Source organism: Hyperolius riggenbachi, chromosome 3 (assembly GCF_040937935.1).
Source record: "Hyperolius riggenbachi isolate aHypRig1 chromosome 3, aHypRig1.pri, whole genome shotgun sequence".
In the NCBI taxonomy this organism is placed as follows: domain Eukaryota; kingdom Metazoa; phylum Chordata; class Amphibia; order Anura; family Hyperoliidae; genus Hyperolius; species Hyperolius riggenbachi.
In genome coordinates this window covers 477,343,710-477,352,066 of record NC_090648.1, presented here as the reverse complement: position 1 = coordinate 477,352,066, position 8,357 = coordinate 477,343,710, and positions in this window count along the sequence as shown.

Below are 8,357 nucleotides of genomic sequence, written 5' to 3'. Positions count from 1 at the left end.
CAGGTTCCTATACTTCAGAAACAGCTTATCTTCAGGAGAACCTCTACGCGTTTCAGCTAAAAATCGTTAGCCTTCATCAGGAGGAATAGCTCTGCTAAGTATAGTTCATCCATTTATACAGGTCTCTGCCCATATGCAAATGTCACTCCGCCCACCATATAATTGTATTCACATGGCCATATGCAAATTCTGCCGTGCTGTTCCAATACCGCATACCCCTCCCTATTCTACCCATCAGCCAATCTGAACAGTTCCAATCCATCAAGCAAAACACATTGACTCACAGCATATCCCATAGTCAATCAAAGAATGCAAATGTTTCCATCTCACTATTAAGTCCCCTTGGCATCAATGTATCCAGCTGGAAAATCCACCTAGATTCATTTTTTGACATTTTTTTAATAAAATCTCCCCCCCCTGGGGCTCCTCTTTATCACCTCTAGACCAAAAAAGGTAGTGCCTCTCAATTTCCCACCATGTTTCTCTTTGTAGTGGTTAGAGAGTGGGTGCTTGTCATTTTTCTTAAGGATATTCTTAAAATGCTCATTTATGTGTATCTTTTGTGGCAGGGACATTGGATGCAGTAAATGAGCCCCTTTGTGTTACATGTCATAGAATCTTTAATCTTAAAGGACACCCCCGCTGGCGTGATAACTTCAGTGACTTTCCCATGATTATTTGTCAATCTACAGTTTTTACAGAATCCACATCTTGTGAATCCCTGCTTCCCTTTTGATAAAGTCAACATATTTTCTCTAGTGGCTTGGTTAGCAGCTGTAGCAATGGAGAGGCCCACATTAGGAGCTCTCCTGAAGATTAGTTTTGGATCTACTGACAGTAACTCCCCCAAAATTTTGTCCTCCCTCAACACACTCCAATGCTTCCGGATAATTCCAGATATCACCTTGGATTGTGAAGTGTATTGCAGGACCATGGAAAAGTCACTTCCGCTCCACTCTGACTTAACCCTGGGGGCCAATAAATCTTTCCGTTTTTTACAGGCAATTTGTCTTTTGGACTCCTCAACCTGCTCCTTAGGGTAACCTTTTTCCAGGAGGCAGTCCACGAGTTTCTCAGCTTCTACATTGTATTCAGTTATTTCTGTACAGTTACGACGCAGTCGCGTGAACTGCCCCCTGGGGACGCCATTCAACCAGCGTGGCAAATGACAGCTGGTGTGCAGGATATAACTGTTGACATCCACTGTTTTTTGAAAGGTCTTGGTCTTCAACACCCCTGACTCAACATATATATCTAAATCCAGAAAATTGACCCTCAAATCACTTATATTGGCTGTAAGGTTAATACCCCAATTGTTATCATTAACGTTATCAATAAACAATTCCAATGAGTGTCGGTCACCTCTCCAGATCAGCAATATATCATCTATGAAACGGCGCCACAGGACCCGGCCCGCACCGGGACCTCCCTCTCCATAAATATAGTGGCCCTCCCAATAGGCCATAAACAAATTTGCATAGGCCGGTGCGAACCGGGTCCCCATCGCCGTTCCACTGACCTGTAGGTACCAACCATCCTCAAATTGAAAGTAATTGTGTTCTAAAATGAACTTTCATTTTAGAACACAATTACTTTCAATTTGAGGATGTTTGTTTATGGCCTATTGGGAGGGCCACTATATTTATGGAGAGGGAGGTCCCGGTGCGGGCCGGGTCCTGTGGCGCCGTTTCATAGATGATATATTGCTGATCTGGAGAGGTGACCGACACTCATTGGAATTGTTTATTGATAACGTTAATGATAACAATTGGGGTATTAACCTTACAGCCAATATAAGTGATTTGAGGGTCAATTTTCTGGATTTAGATATATATGTTGAGTCAGGGGTGTTGAAGACCAAGACCTTTCAAAAAACAGTGGATGTCAACAGTTATATCCTGCACACCAGCTGTCATTTGCCACGCTGGTTGAATGGCGTCCCCAGGGGGCAGTTCACGCGACTGCGTCGTAACTTTACAGAAATAACTGAATACAATGTAGAAGCTGAGAAACTCGTGGACTGCCTCCTGGAAAAAGGTTACCCTAAGGAGCAGGTTGAGGAGTCCAAAAGACAAATTGCCTGTAAAAAACGGAAAGATTTATTGGCCCCCAGGGTTAAGTCAGAGTGGAGCGGAAGTGACTTTTCCATGGTCCTGCAATACACTTCACAATCCAAGGTGATATCTGGAATTATCCGGAAGCATTGGAGTGTGTTGAGGGAGGACAACATTTTGGGGGAGTTACTGTCAGTAGATCCAAAACTAATCTTCAGGAGAGCTCCTAATGTGGGCCTCTCCATTGCTACAGCTGCTAACCAAGCCACTAGAGAAAATATGTTGACTTTATCAAAAGGGAAGCAGGGATTCACAAGATGTGGATTCTGTAAAAACTGTAGATTGACAAATAATCATGGGAAAGTCACTGAAGTTATCACGCCAGCGGGGGTGTCCTTTAAGATTAAAGATTCTATGACATGTAACACAAAGGGGTTTATTTACTGCATCCAATGTCCCTGCCACAAAAGATACGTGGGTAGAACAAAGCGAGCATTACATGAACGCATAAATGAGCATTTTAAGAATATCCTTAAGAAAAATGACAAGCACCCACTCTCTAACCACTACAAAGAGAAACATGGTGGGAAATTGAGAGGCACTACCTTTTTTGGTCTAGAGGTGATAAAGAGGAGCCCCAGGGGGGGAGATTTTATTAAAAAAATGTCAAAAAATGAATCTAGGTGGATTTTCCAGCTGGATACATTGATGCCAAGGGGACTTAATAGTGAGATGGAAACATTTGCATTCTTTGATTGACTATGGGATATGCTGTGAGTCAATGTGTTTTGCTTGATGGATTGGAACTGTTCAGATTGGCTGATGGGTAGAATAGGGAGGGGTATGCGGTATTGGAACAGCACGGCAGAATTTGCATATGGCCATGTGAATACAATTATATGGTGGGCGGAGTGACATTTGCATATGGGCAGAGACCTGTATAAATGGATGAACTATACTTAGCAGAGCTATTCCTCCTGATGAAGGCTAACGATTTTTAGCTGAAACGCGTAGAGGTTCTCCTGAAGATAAGCTGTTTCTGAAGTATAGGAACCTGGTTGGTCGCAATAGCGCTAAAGCGACCATTTCTGGAACAAAGGTCCTATTGCTTTAAGGTGACGTCACCCAAAGAGACCGCTCTGGGCTTGCGGGGAAAGCGAGCGAGCGTCACACTGGACTTGCCAGCAGGAAGTGACGCAGGCCGCCAAGCAACGCCGTGAGCTGACTGGAGAGAGAAGCACTGCAGTATCGGACTGAGTATACAACTTGAAAGTTCGTGAGAGGAGCTTCTAAGGTTTAGAGGTACCCATAGTAGATGCAGCCTGCTCTGAAATTGGGCTACAAAGAGGTGCATATCAATGTGACTGTTGGCATACATTGTATTGGACAAATCCACTAACAACGGACGTATCTACCTTCCGGAAGTGGAAGTATTTTTGAAACATAAGGCCGGCCAGCACTTTTTCTTAAAGTAGGATCCTACATTACGATCTATTTTTTGAAGGAGTTGTTGAAATCGATACTTACAACTTATGCCGTGTCCATTACGGGTGGTGGGAATTTCCAATCTGTAGTACGCAGTCTTAATGTTTACAAAAGCGTGTGCTATTTTTAACGAATGCATGGTGCTTTGGGGGATTGATTGTGGAGTTCGGATGTTTATAGAGTGATCACTTCTAGTACAGAATTTTTATGAAATTTTTTTATGCAAATCTGAAGAAAATCATAGATTAAATTGGTTATTCTTTAACAAATAGCGCATGTCCATTTGTTTATAAATAATTAATACAGGCCGGACTTGTGCAGAAGCAGGATCAGCCATATACCGGCTGTATCCTGCGCCCAAGTCTACCGGCGCCGATTTCAAATGTTCGCCCTTTGGGGCCCCTCTGGCCCCGATGCGTTTGCAACCTCTGAAACCCCTATTGCTACGCCCAGCCCCTGTCTTTTAGGGCCCTTTCCCACTGGCGTCAATTAACCATTTCAGCCCGTGGGATTTTTCACTTGATGCATCAGAGCAATTTTCACCTCCCATTCATTCGCTAATAACTTTATCACTACTTATCACAATTTATTGATCTATATCTTGTTTTTTCCGCCACTAATTAGGCTTTCTTTGAGTGGTACATTTTGCTAAGAATTATATTTTTATAAATGCATTTTAACAGGATTAATAAGAAAAAAATGGAAAAAAAATCATTATTTCTCAGTTTTCGACCATTATAGCTTTAAAATAATCCACGCTACCATAATTAAAACCTATGTATTTTATCGCCGCAACCCTGACGCAAGTGCATACCTACATTACCGTTGATGCGTACGGCAGACCGGGAGTCATGCAAGTCTATGGCAATGCGGGTATTTAAAAAAAAAAAACACGTTAGCCCACGCATACGTGGGTTGGAGCGTATTTTATCAATACACTTCTGCACACTCTGTCTTTTTGGCCACAGGAAGTGAAAGCTAGAGAGCTTTATGTCCTGCTTTGGCCTGCTGCCAGACAGGGATGGGGCCATGCATTAATGCGGTAATCTCCGAAGGCTGGTTTTTGGCACCGCGCTAAACCACCGGTTAGCCAGTGAAACCGGCCTTAAAGACATTTTTTTGGGTTACAGCTGATAAAAATCCTGCAATAAATCTGCAGTGTGTCTACTTCTTGCTTTCATAGAAGCAGACATAGGGTTAACAACCTGTGTTTATCAAATAGCTGCTCTGCCATGGCAGCCAGCTGACACAGCTGAGGGATCAAATTACAACTTGTGCTTAGTCACAGATGAGGGGAAATTAGACAGGCTAAACTCTCTAAATATATACAGGCATTCATGATGACTAAAGGTTCTGCAGGCATTAGTATTGACCAGAGGAAACGGGCCAAGACCCGTGAAACACGTTGTCTAAAGTGCATGAATAAACATTAGTTTTTTTTTCATTAAATAATGGTTTGTCCTGAGAAGGTAAGAAATCACGCTTCTCATATATACAACATCTAGTAGTATCATATCATCAAGGGTGCCTCCACCAGTGTTTTTAGTATATATACATACAGGGTGTATTTCTCTATGCTTTCCTTCTATCCTGTGCAAGAATTAAGTCTGCTTTAACAGAGGGGGCGCAGTTTTGCTGGTCATGGGGAATCTGAAGGGACAATGAGTTTATGGCTCTTCTGCGGTGGTCAGGAGGCCTCAGAGACCGGCTGCTGTGCTCACTCAGGGCAAGGGGATTATTGGAATCCACTGAGACAACCAGGCAATAGCTGAACATCTGGTGCCATTGTCGAATGCATTTATTTAGACCTTTTTTTTTCAACGTGAGATATTGATGCGGACGCACAATTCCTCTTATTGACATAATTGCCGGTGTAAAATTAGAGACCTACTGTGTTTCAGCTCTGAACAGAATTATAACTTAAAAAAGTAAATAACCATGCCTGTGCTATTAAAACACACCTGTGACTTTTAGAGGAGAGAAAAGACCATACTTACCGTGGTAGGGGCCCCAGAGACTTCCAACTGCCTCCTCAAGACCACCGATCCAGGATGGATTCTCTGGAAGTTTGTGGCCTTGCTTCTGTCCGTGAACAAGTGCAGGATGCCTCGTAGAAAAAACAGAAGTAGCACGCCGGAAAATGCAGAGCTCGAACGTCTCCGTGCTGCTGCGCAGGTGCAAGGCATCATGGGCTTGCGCAGTGCAGCCTTTCTCACCGATGGACAGGAGCGCCAGGCCTGTGAACACTTCAAGAAGGCCCTTGTCAAAGGGATTTGAGGAATCCCAGGCTTGAGTGGTGGAGGCGAGAGGGATGGTGGATGCCTCTGGTTTATCTGAGATAGCTAAATGCGGCACTTTTTTTACCCTACAGGCAGGGGCGTAACCAGGGCTGGATGTAAGCCAAGGCCACATAGGCCATGGCCTAGGGCACCACAGGATCAAGGGCGGTGGGCAGCAAGCTATGCTAGGGGAAAGAGAAGGGTCACCTGGAAACCTATACTGGAGGCAGGGGGGTCACTCACTAGGCTATCTATGTACGGAAGTGAGAGAGGGTCATCTGGCTTCTAATACTAGTGGGAAGGTGCTATCTAAACTGGAGGAGGGGAGGGGCAAGGGTTATCTGGCTACCTATACTGGAGGTGGAGGTCATCTGGCTGCCTATGCTAGAGGAAAGGGTCAGTGGGCTGCCTATACTGCAGGGAGTGGGAAGGGTCATCTGGCTACCGATACTGAAGGGGGGCGGCTGCTGACAGTAGCCTTGGAGTGGTGAAGAGTACAAATCCAGCCCTGGGCATAACTAGAAATCACTGAGCTCTCATGCAAAACTTTGGATGGGCCCCCCCAGCTGTCTTTCATGAAGGGGGGAGCCTGAGATGAGGGAGGGGGGAGTCGTGCCCCCTCCACGCTGCTGTTTGTGCCTGCTACTCCACCTTCTTGTGCTGCGTCCCCTCCTGCCCCTAAAAATGGCCCTGGAAGGCCCCAGAGCCAGCCCCCCCCCCCCCCCGACTTCTCCCCTTAAGGGCCCCCCTGCGGTTGCTTCCCTAGCAGAGGCTATTGTTACGCCCCTGCCTACAGGTGCACTTTAAAATACTGTATGTTCTGTAAGTACACTTCACTATTTTTATGTTCAATACTGAATATTAGGTGGACTAGACAAGTAAACCCACAGTTGACGTATAGTATGTGTGAAATATCCTAAATCCCAATGTATTTATTTATTTTTTGTTTTATTGGGGGGAGGGGGGATTTTATTTCTTGGATAGAGGGGTAAGTGATTGAAACCAATCAGATTTTTTTTTGGTATTTCCCTTCATCCCCTTTGTCAGAATTTGCATTATTCCCTGTACAAAGGGGGGGGGGGGGGGGGTGAATTCTCTCAAAACAAGACAAAGATGGAAACGGATCAAACATTTCACAATAAGCAAAGCGAGATCATTTATCAGAGACGTTTTGCAAATCAGCTCCATGCCTGGACATGAGGAGGAGGAGCTTGTAGTAACAGGAAGTGGGTGTTGAGCAGTTTTAAGACCTCAATTTGGTAACAGGAAGCAGGATCCCTTTGCAAAAGCTGTAAACCTGCAGGCAAGCAGAACTACACAATGGGGTTTTTCATTAAAAAAATAAATAAAATAAATAATCAAGTCCCAAAGGTTATTCTTGTTCTCGGCACTAATCAACATGATTGCTCTTAGAATTTTCCCTTTCTCAATGTGTGCTTTGCCTTTTAATGCCAACCATGAAACGCGTAAGAGTAAAGCTAAGAAGAGCTGTTTTATCTACCCACTGCTGGTAGTAACGGCCGTTCATACATCTGCCCCAAAGTGGATAAAAAGAAAATGAGTTAGAGCTTATTGCAGAGTGATATCCCAAGGCTATATAGATAAAGAATTGCAGCACTCATGCAGAGACTTACAACTTATAAATAAATAAATAAATCAAAGCCTTGCATCACATGAGATTATAATTGCAGGTACGCATATTCTAAGAACAAGAGACCGGTAAACAGTAGCAGCGTGTGTCCGTCCATTATTGCCAAAAAATCAGAGAGGTGGACAGAGGGGATCTGGGGACGGTCGGGGAAGGAGGGGGCCTGGGCAGAGGCGAGCGCATTGTACTGCATATTATCAGCACTGTCTGTCCTAATTGCTTGTTGAGGCTGAAACAATTTGGTTAAAAGCTGCTTTGCTTAATTATGAGAGTTTTACTGGGAAAGGCGGGGAGGGGAAAGGTTATTCTGTGCAGAAAACTCGTTATTTCTTTATTAGCACTGGGGGTAAGGGAGCTGACCCTCCTATCTTTTATTCTCTCTTCACTTCCATCAGTAAAAATTGATTTTTTTTTTGAGTATATTGGTTGCACCATTAAGATTAACCCCCATCAACTGACCCCACATGTCTGAAAAGCATTTGAGATGTTTCATGACATCAATAGGAGCATGTACTGTATAATGGCTGTAGCATGGGCCATAGGTTCTTACGATGTACAGTATCTCACATACGGTATTTAAAAATATTTTATTATATCTTTTCATAGGACAATACAGGTAGTCCCCGGTTAACGAACAAGATAGGGACCGTAAGTTCGTTCTTAACCTGAACCTGTTCTTAAGTTGGAAAACTGTGCCATCTCTGTCCCCTGTACCTCCACTGTGCCCCCCTGTGTCTCCCTCTGTGTCACCTCTGCCCTCTATAAGAAGGTACTTCTTATACAAGTTTAATAGCAATTTTTTTCTTTGACATTTTTTAAATCGATTTTCTCAAAAACTACAAGTCCAATTTGAAAAAAAATTTTTTTTTACTTGTTCCCATGGAAACACAG